This window comes from Rhinatrema bivittatum, chromosome 4 (genome assembly GCF_901001135.1).
Source record: "Rhinatrema bivittatum chromosome 4, aRhiBiv1.1, whole genome shotgun sequence".
Classification (NCBI taxonomy): Eukaryota; Metazoa; Chordata; class Amphibia; order Gymnophiona; family Rhinatrematidae; genus Rhinatrema; species Rhinatrema bivittatum.
In genome coordinates this window covers 24,934,169-24,949,870 of record NC_042618.1, presented here as the reverse complement: position 1 = coordinate 24,949,870, position 15,702 = coordinate 24,934,169, and the positions used below count along the sequence as shown (strand labels likewise).

Below are 15,702 nucleotides of genomic sequence, written 5' to 3'. Positions count from 1 at the left end.
ATTCAAATATGATAATTCATGGTTCAAGAGGGATATATATATATATTTCTCCTCCACACCAGCATATGTTAAAATACATACTGATTTATTTGCTATAAGCTATTCTTATTCTTTTGTTCTGTGGTCTGTACTTATGGTAATCGCTTTGCTGATCTTTATTTCCTTTTTACCCTGATTTCTTTTTTTGTTTTATGTTTGGTTATTCTGATGTAGTTCTTTTGATCACATGTATCAATGCACCTTGAAATGCCATGCGATAATTGATTGTTATATGTATCTAGTTATTATGCCTCTTTGCAAGTGCCATGATTTCGGTTTCCTAAATTAATGATATAATTTGAGGTTATGCAATTTTTACATTTGTAGAAATTTCCAGTCCAAACATTTCTATTATGTGATTTCTTGACATGCTCTTCTGTCTCTATTTATAAGCTAGTTTGTTTCCATTTAGGATTCCAGAGGGGAAGATATAATTTTCCTTATTTCTGTTTTTTATTTTTATTACATTTCTTCCTTTCTCTGTGCAAAGACTTACACTGATGGTTTATCAATCCTGCAAAGTACATTATTTTGTTTTAGACTGCATAGCATGCTATAGACTTTCTCACAGAGTCAGCTTTCACTTGTTTCTATGATTATCCCCAATTACACTTAGACTTACCATCATCTAAGAGGGGTATTAGCCCCGCTTTCCTAGAAGTACCTGAAGACGAAGCAGTATTACTAGCCCTCATCTACCTTAACAACTTCTACCCCTTGACCAAAACTGGTTTAGAAGCCTTCCCATCCACAGCTGTATCATCTCTTGGACAGGTGACTGCCACAGTTGAATTAGGACTGTCCATACAGCGATTGCTTTCACTGCTACAGGTTGTTGTCATAATAATGCATAGCACCATCAATACCCTACAGAACTAGCATGATGTTTTGGACTTTTGCTATGCCTTTGCCTACTATGCATATGCCTCTGCTTTCGATGATTTGGATTTTCAATCACTGCAGCCTATGAGCAGAATATGTCTTTTTTTTTAACACTTTTATAACTTGTCCCACATTATGTATGCACAACACAGTATGAGTCCTTCTGCTGATTCTTGGTTTTCTTCTATTTTATTGGCTTCCTTCACTTTTCTGATAACGTGCATTGATTATATCCCTGCTTGCCATTTTAATGAATATTATCCTGGGTAGTTGTTTACAATAACAGTACTCCTTGAAAAGACTTGTCTAGTATACCTAGTATTATATTAGAAACATAATACTTTCATACTGGTCTCTCTTTGTTCTTCTTATCTTTACATGTTATACCACTATTATGTAATTACTTGACTCTGAAAGATAACATATGTGGTCTTGCTATTATGAAGTAGGTCCTTTTTATAACGCAGGTATCCGTATAGCTCAATTATAGAGCTAATGGCTACCTAGTGAAAATTAGTTATGCTGTTATTATTTGTCAATTCATGAGTGCATGTCTGCCTATGAGTCTCATTTACTTTAAAGGGGGGATCTAGATGGATAACAACACACACACAAGGTTAGTTGTTAGCTTACACATTTAGCCCATTTGCCATAGTCACTTTTCACTGTTCTGTCTTCACCTCTGGTACTTGAGTGTGCCACTTTGCCATTTGACAGTGGCACAAGAGGGAAATGAGAAGTATGCCTAAACAGACAACCAACATGAAGGAAAATACCCAGACGCCTCTGCTATTCCTTTGGCCTGCCTGGGCTGAATGAACTCTGAGTGACTTTCTGAGCATGACTTGCAGAATGTCTCTGAGCAGGTAGACAAGCTGGCACCAAAAAAAGGTGAGCCTATTCATTGGGTCACACAGAAGAAACCAATGCGGGAGCTTCAGGCACTATCTCACTGGACAAGATAATTAACAGAACAAAAGGATTATCTGGAGAGTGAGGGCAAATGGGCTACATCTGGGAAGACTGGTCAGGGCAGTTCAGGGATAGGTTGTCATGTCAACAGCATGATGTGACTCTGTAAATGAGTCTTTGGGCAGTCACGTAAGTCTAGAAGCTTCGACAATATTTATGTTTAACTATAAAAGAAGGGTCACTTCCTGTATCCAACGAGATGCTGTTCAATTTGTAAGAATAAGAGCACCCAGTATCCAGCATTTCCCAAGAACACTTATAATGCCTAATAAAATTACTTTATACCTTTTACTGAGTCTAAGTGTTCTTGTGTCCCTGGCCCTAAGCATAGAGTATTATTTACATTTTCCTGAAGGTTAATAAGGGAATCTCACCCATAACAATCGGAAAATTTAATAACCTTATATTTAGATGCCTCATAAAGTTGTCTATTGATTCCAGTCTCCTCGACATGCTCGCCCTTTCAGATAACATAGTGGCATGATTTTAAACACCTCTATCATATCCCCCCTCAGTCGTCTCTTCTCCAAGCTGAAAAGTCCTAACCTCTTTAGTCTTTCCTCATAGGGAAGTTGTTCCATTCCCCTTATCATTTTGGTAGCCCTTCTCTGTACCTTCTCCATCACAATTATATCTTTTTTGAGATGCGGCGACCAGAATTGTACACAGTATTCAAGGTGCGGTCTCACCATGGAGCGATACAGAGGCATTATGACATTTTCCGTTTTATTCACCATTCCCTTTCTAATAATTCCCAACATTCTATTTGCTTTTTTGACTGCCGCAGCACACTGAACCGACGATTTCAATGTGTTATTCACTATGACACCTAGATCTCTTTCTTGGGTTGTAGCACCTAATATGGAACCCAACATTGTGTAATTATAGCATGGGTTATTTTTCCCTATATGCATCACCTTGCACTTATCCACATTAAATTTCATCTGCCATTTGGATGCCCAATTTTCCAGTCTCACAAGGTCTTCCTGCAATTTATCACAATCTGCTTGTGATTTAACTACTCTGAACAATTTTGTGTCATCTGCAAATTTGATTATCTCATTCGTCGTATTTCTTTCCAGATCATTTATAAATATATTGAAAAGTAAGGGTCCCAATACAGATCCCTGAGGCACTCCACTGTCCACTCCCTTCCACTGAGAAAATTGTCCATTTAATCCTACTCTGTTTCCTGTCTTTTAGCCAGTTTGCAATCCACGAAAGGACATTGCCACCTATCCCATGACTTTTTACTTTTCCTAGAAGCCTCTCATGAGGTACTTTGTCAAACGCCTTCTGAAAATCCAAGTATACTATATCTATCAGTTCACCTTTATCCACATGTTTATTAACTCTTTCAAAAAAGTGAAGCAGATTTGTGAGGCAAGACTTGCCCTGGGTAAAGCCATGCTGACTTTTTTCCATTAAACCATGTCTTTCTATATGTTCTGTGCAACTGTTATCGGTGCTCTCTTTTGAAGCTGTGGTGTGTTTTTTACACTCTTGCAAATACTCTTGCAAATACTTCCCCCATTGCCATTAAAGTCAATGGGGGAAGTATTTGCAGCCTATTTTTTTGCTGCAGAATTGGGGTTTTCTTATCAGTTCTGATGAAACGTCTGGGGAGCAATCATCAGAACGAGAAAAGTGCTCCAAGGTACTTAGACTGTGGCAAAGTGGCACCAAAGTGGCATGAATAGCCTAAGGCACATTAAAGGGGCAAAGGGGTACCAGGAGTGGCAAGAGTGCTTTAACAGAGGTGCAAAGCAGCAGCAAGAGTGTAAAAAACACACCACAGCTTCAAAAGAGAGCACCGATAACAGTTGCATGACCCCTCGAAGGCAGTACGACAGGCAAAGTGGCAAGACAAGTGGCATCAACATCCTACAGCACAATGAAGAGGGAACAGAGCAAGCAGAAAGACTAGCACCAACACACTGAAACCATGATAGTGGCAAGACCACCACAAGGAGTAGAGTGAGTCATCTGGTGTATGGCAGCAAGGCAGAGTGATAGAAAGTTGATAGGGGCAAGATAAGCTGGCAGAGCGGAGGTAGTCAGGTCCCTGTGGTTTTGACAGGATAAAGACAGGCTGGCACCGGGGAGAGTTCCTTTCCTTTGCGCAGGAAAGGGCTCGCTAGAATAGGTTGGCCACTAGAGTGGAGCACGAGCCTTTAAAGTGTAGCGAGTCGACATGGAGGTGGTTTCTTTGTGAACAGCGGTTCTGGTTCAACGTGGGTCAGCAGGTACTAAGAGATAGGCTACACCCGGGGAGAGTTCCCTTTCCTTTGTGCAGGTATGTTGTGGTTTGATCTGTCACTTCTTCCTGAACTGGTTCACTACCAGAAGAAATGGCATCTTTGTGAAAGATAATTCAAAAGAGGATGCTTTTAGAGCAATAGAGACTGCCATTTGTGAAGCACGAACTGAGCTGGAGATTATTTGTGAATACCCAGAAGCTATTAACTGTACTTATGCACTTCAGCTGATGACAAAGGAACTTGAAGAGCTCTCAGAAATAAAAAAACTGCTACTCAAGTCCAAATCTACAATATCAACCTACGTTGACATTGTACCCTACACCAGCACTTCTCAACCGGTGTGTCGCGACACACCAGTGTGTCGCCAAGCACCGGCTGGTGTGTTGCGTGCTCCCGGTCTCTCCCGCTGCTCTTCCTTCCCTGCTGCCATTGCCGCTGGGCTAGCAGTACATTCAAGCCCAGCAGGAATGGCAGTGGCGCTAGAAGAAGCTCTGGCACCTGTGGCTGGCCTTTTTTTCTTCCCGCGCCCCCCCCCCCCCTGCCATGACCCGGAACAGGAAGTGATACGTGGTGCGTGGGAAGGAGAAATAGCCGGCCTTTCCATGTGGAAAAGTAGCAGCGGCAGCAGCAGCAGCATCGGCCCCCGAGCAATTGAAGCAGCCGGAAAGTAGACAGCAGCATGAGCCTCCTGCGGCTGATGGGATTCTTCTTTTTTGGCCTGCGGGGGCTGAAGGAGGAGGCTGCTGCAGCTACCATTTGTGCACGGGGGGGGGGGGGGGAAGAGGAAGTGAGTGAGAGAAAGAGAGAGAAGCAGCCAGCAAGCCTGTGTGTAAGTGAGAGAATGTGTGTGTGTGTGATTGAGAGCCTGTGTGTAAGTGAGAGAATGTATTTCATTGAGAGCATGTGTGTGATTGAGAGAAACTGGTCAGAGAGCTGATGTGTGTGTATATGTGAGAGACAATGAAAGTGACTGCTCAGGGAGATGACTGATGTGTATGTGAGAGTGTGAGACATTAGTCAGGGAGGTGACTGATGTGTGTGTGTGTGTGTGTGAGAGAGAGAGAAAAAGCATGGAAGTGAGAAATCTGGGTATGTGAGAAAGCATGGACGTAAGAAGCCTGGTGTTGTGGGTGGGTTTGTGTGTGTGTGAAAGAAAGCATGGGAGTGAGAAGCCTGATTATGTGAGAGAGCATGGGAGTGGGAAGCCTGTGTATGTGTGTGCATGCATGAAAGAGAGACTGGTTGGTAAGGTGACAATGTGTGTGAGAGAAAGAGACTGGTGTGTGTGAATGTGAGAGAAAGAATGTGATTCATGGAATGAGAAGCCTGTGAACCTGGAGAGCGAGCATGGAAATGAGAAAAGACTGGTGTGTGTGTAACAGAGAAAGTGATTATGGGAATGAGAAGCCTGTGCATGTGAAGAGAGTGAGCATGGGAGTGAGAAACCTGGGTGTGTGTGAGACACAGCATGGGAGTGAGAAGCCTGTATATCTGAAAGAGAACATGGGAGTGGGAAGCCTCTGTGTGTGTGTGTGTGTGTGTATGCATGAGAGAGATCAGGTGACTGGTATGTGTTTTTGTGTGTGTGTGAGAGAGAGAGAGAAAGAAAGTGATTATGGGAATGAGAAGCCTGTGCATGTGGATAGAACAAGCATGGGAGTGAGAGACTGGTGAGTGTGTGTGAGACAGAGAAAGTGATTATGGGAATGAGAAGCCTGTGCATGTGGATAGAACAAGCATGGGAGTGAGAGACTGGTGAGTGTGTGTGAGACAGAGAAAGTGATTATGAGAGTGAAAAGCCCGTATATGTAAGCAAAACATGGGCGTGGGAAGCCTGTGTATGTATATGGCATGAGAGAAACTGTTCAGGAAGGTGACTGGTGTGTGTGTGTGTCAAAGACTGTTTGGGAGATGATTGGTGTATGAGAGACAGAAACTGGTCATGGGGGCATGACTGGTATGGTGTGTGTGTGAGAGACATGGGCCCTAAGGAAGAGGACCATGAATATAGAGCTTAGGCTCTACTGCTGCTTCTGCTGTGTGCTATGGCCTGCATGGAAGAGGAGTAGGAGAGCTGCTGGAGGGGGTAAGTAAAGGTGGCTTTTTAAGTTTATTTTTCTTGATTGACTGCCATTTTGATTATTTAATATTATGTGATGTGTCTGCTTTTTTTTTAAATATTTTATTGGTGTTTGGAGAATTTATAATAGTTTTTATGAGTTTTTAATTGTTGGATGTTATTCTGTTCATAGCTGTTTTGAAACATTTATTCTGCTTATTAGTATAGTTTTACAATTATTTCTGTGTGGGGATCTATAGCTGCTTGCTAGTTCTGTTTTCCTAATAAGAGGTGTATTGGTTTTTAGGGTCTGATTTAATATTTGTAGTGTTGCCTTTTCATAGATAGGGTTCCTCCTGTTTGAGTGTATTCCATAATACAGGTGTAACTGTGTGCGGATTAGTTTATGTGCATTACTACAGATCCTGGGAGTATGTTAGGTTGGTTCTGTGTCTCTTACCGAGATGAGATATTTTACTAGCATATAAAAGTTTTATCAGTCTTATTTGTTGTGTTTTCTCAAGAGGACATGCATTGGTGGTAAACTGCTGTCTTTTCATAAGTAGGGCTATTGAGACTGGAAGTAGAAGGAGTTTGAGTTGCTGTTACTGAGATGACACCAGAACCAGAATATCTTTTTTGTAGGGTGAATTGTATGGGGAATGTCGTAATTCTGCTTTACATCCATTATTGTGGGTCAGGGGGGTTTCCGTGGATGCAAACTGTACTTTTACATCTAGCCCTGAGACGATCATGGGTCAGGGTGTCATGCATGTGAGAACCATCTGTCAGGTGTGTCCCGACAGAAAAAAGGTTGAGAACCACTGCCCTACACAGTGCTTCTGTAAACTATGGGAACACAGAGGATGCACTAGAGTGCAGCTAACACCAGTTTTCTATAGTACTATAAACATTAATGTTGGCACCTAAGAAAGATTTAGGGAAAATGGCCCATATTATGAAGGTCATGAAAACTATTCAGCATATGAAATATGCAAGCTCCAAACATCTTAGGTCAGCTTTTTATGTTCTTACATTCCAAATGTTACAAAACAGGAAAAAGAATATTCTGGAAAGAAGTGATGCACAAATACATGAAACTGAAATTAGAAATACTAGAACTAAACTCAGACAGGCATAGCATTTGGGGTCAGGCCCTTGTAGTGACGTAAGGGCTGGACAGTGGACAGATAGGCACAGCATTTGAGGTCAGGCCCTTGTAGTGACGTAAGAGCTGGCCGGGCAGGCACAGCGTTTGAAGTCAGGCCCTTGTAGTGATATAAGGGCTGAACAGACAGTCACAGCGTTTGAGGTCAGGCCCTTGTAGTCACGTAAGGGCTGGATGGGCAGGCACAGTGTTTCAGGTCAGGCCCTTGTAGTGATGTAAGGGCTGGACAGGCAGTTACAGCGTTTGAGGTCAGGCCCTTGTAGTGACGTAAGGGCTGGACAGTGGACAGACAGGCACAGCATTTGAGATCAGGCCCTTGTAGTGATGTAAGGGCTGGACGGGCAGGCACAGCATTTGAGGTCCTGTCTTGTCCCACCCTCCTCCCCCCCAATCCCCACCTAAAATAGCATCAGTCAATAATTGGTATTACAATGTTCTCATTCCTTGGTACCCCCAACGTTATTCCAGACCAATATATAACATCTCCAAAAAACACCCAAACAAGGTTGGGGGAACCCTATTGGGTATCAGTGCTCATCAGACACACTTTCCTAGCCTACTTCGTTACACCCTAAAACTCCGCTGGACTCAGTTAAGGTATCTATGCAGAGACCAGATTCTAAAAACTTAGAGAGCGAGTCAGGCCTAAGGGCTGTGAGCTGTTCCATATATCTTATCTGTCTCAATTTAGTGTACAGTTGGGCTAAACCCGGTGGATGCACCACCTTCCAATGCGCTGCAACCAATAAACGTGCGGCGGTCACAATAAAGGTAAAGATTTGGGTCGATTCGTCCTCTAGGGCCGGATATGGAATCCCCAGTAGCCAATAATCAGCCTGCAATGGTATCTGGACCCCCAAGACCGAGCCTACAAAAATTTGGCACTGCACCCAAAACTGTTGAATCCTGGGACACTGCCACCACATGTGCCAAAAAGTACCCATTTGTGAGCATTATCGCCAACAGAGAGGGGACCTACCAGGCATCCAGCGTGCCACTCGCACTGGAGGATAGTGCCATCTCTACAATAACTTATAACGATTTTCCATCATTGACATGGACATGGAATACCATCCCAGCATTTGAAAGTACTCCTCCCATTTATCCATACTCCACTGTGTCCCAAGATCTCACTCCCAATCCAACATGTGAGCATTTTTTTGCCGTGTCTTGCCAGGAGCCCACACAAAGGGAAAGGATCCCCCCCATGATTGTGATAACGTTGGGTCCAGTGCCAGGGCCTCCAATTTTGAAAAATTAATCTTAAGCCCTGCTGTTACACTTCTGCTCCAGGCCCAGCCACATGCAGGCGTTTTCCTTCGCGGAAGGGAGCCGTGGAATTTGGCCTCCTTCACGGCACGGAGTTGCCGCCGATGTCATCTCCCTTGCGGCCCGGAGGCCGCAGAAGCCGGGGCATTTCCCACGGCTTGGAAGCCGCTTTGACACGGCCCTCTTCCTGTACTTACAAGGCCATCTCTGAACTCCTCCCTTCAGCGGCAGAGACACCGCTAATGTTGGGGCCTGCCCTGAGGCCCAGCTTCCTCTTCGCTCCTGTGTCGGCATCCTGCAGCATGGCCGCTGGCCATAGTTCTGCACTGCTTCCTGTTCCTGCTTCTAGGGTGCGGGCTGCACCTCCCTCAGTGATTTAAAGGGCCCCTGGCTGGATATGCCCCGGGCCCCACCTGAACTACTCCCTGGGCTTTTCTTGATCTTCAGCCCTATATAAGGGCCCAGCTTCCAGACCTTGGTTGCCTTCGCAAGGAGTTAGTCTCCTTGGGGTTACTCCTTCCAAGGACTTTTCGTCTTCGCTTCTGCAGGCATTCTTCTGTTCTTCGTGGGATCCCTCGTTGTTGTTCTGTGTTCCTGGTCTTTTCTGTATGTCCTTCGTCTGGTTCCTGATGTTCCATGATGTTTCTACTTTGATGTCCTGAACCCTTGGTTCCTCGAACTCACCTCTCCTGGCGTGCCATGTCATGTTTCGTCACCTCGTGGCATGAGCCTGTCTTCTCGTCTGCAGCCCAAGTCTCCGGAGGGTCACCCTTGCCCGAAGCCAAGTCTCGTCTTGGTCCTGTGTCTCATGTTGGAAGCCAAGTCTTGTCTTGGTCCTCCGTCCCGACTCTCATTCCGGCCCTCGGATGTTCTTGAGACTGCTCCATCCATGCCTAAGACTCTGATTGAACCTGTTCCATTTCAGTGTGGTCCGTGACCAGCCATGGGCAGCTGTGTAGGGCGTGCCTTGCTACAGGCTTCTACTGAATCTTCGCCATGTTCAGGCTTCATCTTCCACGTATTTGTCTGGAGTCTGCCTCGCACTCAAGCGTGGTCCGTGACCAGTCCCGTGGTGGGCTGTGTAGGGCGTGCTGCGTTGCAGCCTCAACCCAGTACTTGACTTTGCTCCTGAACCTTGCTCCTGAGTCTTCACGTCTCAAGCTTCTTGCTGTGTCTTCATGACTCCAAGTTTCTCATTTGAGTCTTCGTGTTCCAGAGCCTCCTGTCCGGCCAGCCGCCTTTGCCGTTCCCAGTGGCAGGTCCGAAAGGGCTTGGAGTAGTCAGAGGATCACTCAGAGACCAACCTTGCGTGTTTGGCCTCATATAGGCTGTGCAGGTCGGCAGGGGCTTGGTTTCATGGTCTCAGCCCAGGCTCAGACATGTCTCACCAGCCTCGGTTCTGCTTTCGAGTCCTTTGGGGTCGTGCCGATATCCACGGTCAGTCTTGATGTCCATCCTCCAGTTCCTGATGTTCCATGATCCAGTCCAGATGTCCATCCTCCAGTTACTGATGTTCCCCCTAGAAAGCGGAACCGCTCTCCTAGCGCTTCCTAACAGATTGCGAAGGCCATGTGCCTGGTAGGGACTGTCCGTGTCCCGGGTTTCTGTTCCTGGACTGTTATCCAGTCCCAAAACGTTTTACAACATGCTGGAGGCGCCAGCATCCCTGGAGAAATTGTTTTCACCAGCTGTTTGGATTCCATGACCTGCAGGAGTCGCTTGCATCTGGACTTTCATCCTTTCATCGATGCCCGGTTGGGTTCCACGACCTGCAGGAGGCGCCTGCACCCAATCTTGACTCCATCAAGTTCTACTATACGATGCAAGCGGATCCCACCCTTGGATTCCCTCCCACCTTCTGTGATGATTTATTTATTTATTTATTTATTTATTTTTAGATCTTTTATATAACGAAGTATAGCATTCTGCCTTCACTCCGGTTTACATGAGAACAACATAATACATACAACAACATAATTCATACAGCTAACCTTAGAACGTTGTGTAACATAAAAAAAAGAAATTGAATATGATTAAGAGATTACTTAATAGAACTATTATAATGTTCCTGGAATACGAAAATATGAAGTTAACGAGGCAAGGGCAGCACAGTAGATTGTGTGGTCGGCGAAAGGGGCTTATGTAGGAGACCGGGGCATGGTGGGTGGGGTGGTGCAAGACGAAGGAAGACTAGGAGGGGTGGGGATGGAAAGGTGGGGGCAAGAGGAGGGTGTGACTAAAGAGCGGGATCGGAAATGTGTAGTGGTTCGAGATAGATGTACGTTGCTTAGCCCACGCCGTCTCTGAAAGTTTGGCTGAATAACCAAGTTTTTAGTTCTTTTTTGAAGGATTTGATGTCGCAGACTGATCTTAACTGTAGAGGTATAGAGTTTCATAAATTTGGTCCTGCTATGGAGAACGCTCTGTTCCTGGTGTTGGTGAGTTTCACGAGAGGAAGCGAGGGTATTTCTAGGTGTAGTTTGTTGGCTGTTCTGGTCAGTCGTTGAGGTTTGTGTTGTTGGATTATGTCATTGAGTGCAGAGTTGTTGGCTTTGTGTAAAGCACTGTGAACTATTGTAGAGTTTTGAATTCTATTCTTTGCTCGATTGGGAGCCAGTGAAGAGTTTTCAGGACAGGGGTGATGTGTTCTGATTTCTTTTTTTCCAGTTAATATTCTTGCTGCGGCATTTTGTAGTAGTTGTAGAGGTTTTAGTGTAGTTTTAGGTAGGCCAATCAGAAGGGAGTTGCAGTAATCAATGCTGTTGAAGACGAGCGATTGTAGAACTGTTCTGAAATCATGTTGGTGGAGAAGTGGGTTTAGGTGTTTGAGGAGGTGAAGTTTGTGAAAGCCTTCTTTGGTTTTGGTTGCGATGTTCTTTTTTAAGTTGAGTTCGTTGTCGATCCAGATGCCGAGGTCCTTTGTCGATTCTTTCAGTTGGATGTTGATGTTATCTATTTGTAGTGAGAGTGATGGAGATGATAGTGCTGAGATGTTTCTTCCTATGAGTATGCATTCCGTTTTGTTCATGTTGAGGCATAACTTTAGGTGGTTCAGCATGTCTCTGATAGCGATTAGGTATTTGGCTGCAGTGCTAAGTGCCTCTTCTATTGTGGATGTTACTGGGATGAGGAGTTGGATGTCATCGGCGTACATGTAGAATGTTACTCCGAGGGTTGATATGAGGTGACAAAGTGGAAGAAGATAGATGTTGAAGAGCGTGGCCGAGAGTGCGGATCCTTGTGGTACTCCAGTTTCGAGAGGAAGGGAATTTAAGGATTTGTTGTTAATGGTGACCTTGAAAAATCTGTCTTTTAGGAATGATTTGAACCAGTTGAAGGTTTTGCCGGAGAGACCGATACTGGCTAGTCTTGACAGTAGGCAATAGGGATGTGCAGAGCAAAAGTTTATGTCCATATGTCCATATGTCCAAAGGGGGTCCCATTTGCGGTCAATATGGACATAAACAGAATTCAATGAGTTGAGTATATGTCCATATGTGCAAATAAAAATTTAAACCCCTCACCCTCCTTAATCCCCCACCCCCCCAAGACTTACCACAACTCCCTGGTGATCCAGCGGGGTCAGGACGCCATTTCTGACCAACTTTGCAAGGAGCATGTGACGTCGGCGTCACGTCGGAGTGACGCGGCGTCACATGATTCCCCGCGGGGTCGCTTCCGGGATCCTCGTTCGGCCCAAAAGGAACTTTTGGCCAGCTTGGGGGGGCCTCCTGACACCCCCAAGCTGGCCAAAAGTTCCTTTTGGGCCGAACGAGGATCCCGGAAGCGACCCCGCGGGGAATCACGTGACGTTGGCGCCACGTCGGAGTGACGCGGCGTCACGTGATTCCCCGCAAGTTCCCTCCGGCACCCTCGTTCGGCCCAAAAGGAACTTTTGGCCAGCTTGGGGGGGCCCCCAAGCTGGCCAAAAGTTCCTTTTGGGCCAAACGAGGATCCCGGAAGCGACCCCGCGGGGAATCACGTGACGTCGGCGCCACGTCGGAGTGACGCGGCGTCACGTGATTCCCTGCGAGTTCCCTCCGGCACCCTCGTTCGGCCCAAAAGGAACTTTTGGCCAGCTTGGGGGGGCCTCCTGACCCCCCCAAGCTGGCCAAAAGTTCCTTTTGGGCCGAACGAGCATTCCGGCGCGAACCCGCGGGGAATCATGTGACGCCACGTCACTCCGACGTGGCGCCGACATCACGTGCTCCTCGCACAGGATTTCAGAAATGGCGTCCTCACTCCTCGCTGGATCACCAGGGAGTTGTGGTAAGTCTTTGGGGGGGGGGATTAAGGAAGGTGAGGGGTTTAAATGTTTATTTTGGATCAACAATCGCGATTTCCAACATATTCAACATAGCTTTGTTGAATAAGTTGGAAATTCGATCGTTTATGTCTCATCACTTTTTTAAGTTAAAAAAAAAAAAAAGTAGCGTTTTACATTTATGTTCAATACGAATGCACACCCCTAGTAGGCAACTGTGGTCCACAGTATCAAATGCCCCAGAAAGATCGAGTAAGATTAGGATGTGGCATAGGTTGTTGTCAAAGCCCCTTATTATTTTGTTTGATAGGTTGACTAGAAGAGTTTCCGTACTGTGGTTTTTTCTGAATCCATGTTGAGCGGCATGGAGAATATTGTTGCTCTCGAGGTGTTCATTAAGTTGTTTTAGTGCTGCTTTCTCGGTCATCTTTGCGAGTAAGGGGAGGTTTGAGATGGGTCTGTAGTTGTTTAGATCCGCAGGGTTTAGGTTCTTCTTTTTTAGAATGGGAGTGATGGTTGCGGTTTTTAGTTCGGTTGGTAGCTCACCTTCTTCGAGAGATTTGTTGATGATGGCAGAGATTGTAGGTGCTATGATGTGTGCCATTTCTTTCAGGTTGCGTGTAGGTATAGTATCAAGCTCGTGGCGTGCAGGGTTGATTTTTCTTAGCATTTTTTCGGCTTCTATGTTTGATATGGGTTCAAAGTCTGACCAGGAGTTGTAGCGTTTGTTTCGAAATTTCCCTCTGTGGATGGGGTGTTTTGAAAGTTTCCTGTTATTTTGCTTATTTTGTTTTTAAAGAATATGACTAGGTCTTGGCTTAGGTTGTTAGATTTGGGTGAAGTGGTGTTGTTGTTTTCTTCGATGAGATTTCTGATAATGTTGAACAGTGTGTTTGAGTTATTTGAAGAGTTCTTTATCTTTTGGCCGTAGTAGTTGCATTTGGTGTTTGTTATAGTGTTTTTGTAGGTGGCCATTTGTGTGCGGTATCTTTGAAGGTTAGAAGAGTTCTTGTGTTTTTTCCATTCTTTTTCCAATCTTCTGAGGTTCGTTTTCATTGAACTGAGATGTGAGTTAAACCAAAGGTTATTTTTATCTTGTTTTTTCTTTAGCTGTTTAGTTTTTATGGAGTTTGTTGTTTGCTGTTTGTTCTGTTAAATGGAGCCAGGATTGTATCGCACTGTTGATGTTTGAGAGGTCTAGATTGATTAGTTGCTTTCCAAGCTCTTGTTGTAGTAGGTTTAGTTGGAAAGGAGGTCGATAATTGAATGAGGTGGTATTGTTTCTACTTGTAGAGATGTTGGATTGTGCAAGAGTTCTGCATCGTAAGAGGACGTGGTCCGACCATGGGACTGGGCTGGCTGAGATGAATGTGTCAGAAAAGTGGTGGCTGGTGAAGATTAGGTCCAAAGTGTGACCCGCTTTATGAGTGGGTATGTTTACTTGTTGTGTCAGGTTGAAGCTGGAAAGCATGTCTAGTAGGGTTTAGCTGTTTTGTGACTTGGGGTTGTTGTCCATGTGGAGGTTGAAATCTCCGAGAATTATAGTGGGTTTTTTTGTGCTGATGTTAGTGATTAGGTATTCAAGTAGAGGGGAGATATCGTTTTCCAGGAGTTTGGGGGGGCAGTAGACCAAGCATATTTGTAGGTGTTCTGAGTCAAAGAGAGTGATTTCGTATTTATTGGGATGGATGTTGGGGATCCATTTCATGTTGAGGTTCTTCTTGATTATTAGTAGTAGTCCTCCTCCTCTGCGTGACTTACGTGGGATTGAGAATAAGTTGTAGTTGTTGTTCGCTATTTGATTAATTATAGCTTGATCAGTGTTTTTAAACCATGTCTCTGTTATTGCTATGAAGTCCGGGTTTGTTTCTTGAATCAGGTCGGATATTAGTATGAATTTTTTGGTCAGTGATTGGGCGTTTATTAGAAAGAAGGTGAGGTATATTAGGTTTTTGATGTTTTTATTGATTGGGATGTTGATCAAGTGCCTGAATCTTGTCAGAGGATTCATCTTGTTAGTTGGGAATCGTGGTGAAGTTGCTTGAAAGTTTGTTGTTCGAGTGCCTTCTTGTTTTGAGGAATAGATATGTTGGGTTTGGTTGGTATAGAGGTTTCTTGGTGGATCTTGGGAGGAAGGACGGGTGGAGTGGTGGGTGGAGTGACGGGTGGAGTGGCGAGCTTAGAACAGGTCTTGAGGGATGCTGAAGGTCAGACGTCACTGGAAGATAGTACTGGGTGATATTGTGAGGAGATTTGGAGGAAGTCCAGAGGTATGTGTGATGAGTAAGTAGTATTTAGATGTGATAGGGGATAGTCGGTAGTCGTAGTGGGTGTTCCGGGATTCGATGTTGGAGGGCGAGGTCTGGAGGTGTTGTTTTTGAGCTGAATGTTGGTGTTTCTGTCGCCCTGTATTATTTGCAAGAAGGTAGTTAGATGAGGATCTAAAGTAGAGGAGGGATTGGTAGCGGAAGAGAAATCTGGGCTGCTCTTTGGGGCTGCACGAAGGGGCGCATAAAGGGGCAGGCTCCTTTGTTGCGCGCCTTTGGTGCGCGACGCCAGGCGAACAGCACCCAAAGAGCTAGTGAGGATTTAAATCCCCTCCTAGGACGTGGGTGAGTGACGACAGCAGCGCGACTTTTTTTTTTCTCTCTTAGCTTTCGGGTGCTTCGTTCGGGCTTTGCGGCTACATGTGCTCTCGTGGCCGGTGGTGGGCCGTCGGTGGTAGGGCGAGAAATGAGGGCCTTACCCTGATGGGTCCCAGCGCCGGCCACTCGACCCTTTCTCCCAG

The 15,702-nt window shown here is 45.3% G+C and overlaps 1 protein-coding gene across 3 annotated transcripts in view; it reads right to left on the bottom strand.

Annotated features, from left to right (window-relative positions):
• LOC115089681 (alpha-1-antitrypsin-like) overlaps nucleotides 1-15,702 on the bottom strand; it is a 93,713-nt gene that overhangs the window by 13,419 nt on the left and 64,592 nt on the right. The window lies entirely within an intron of this gene.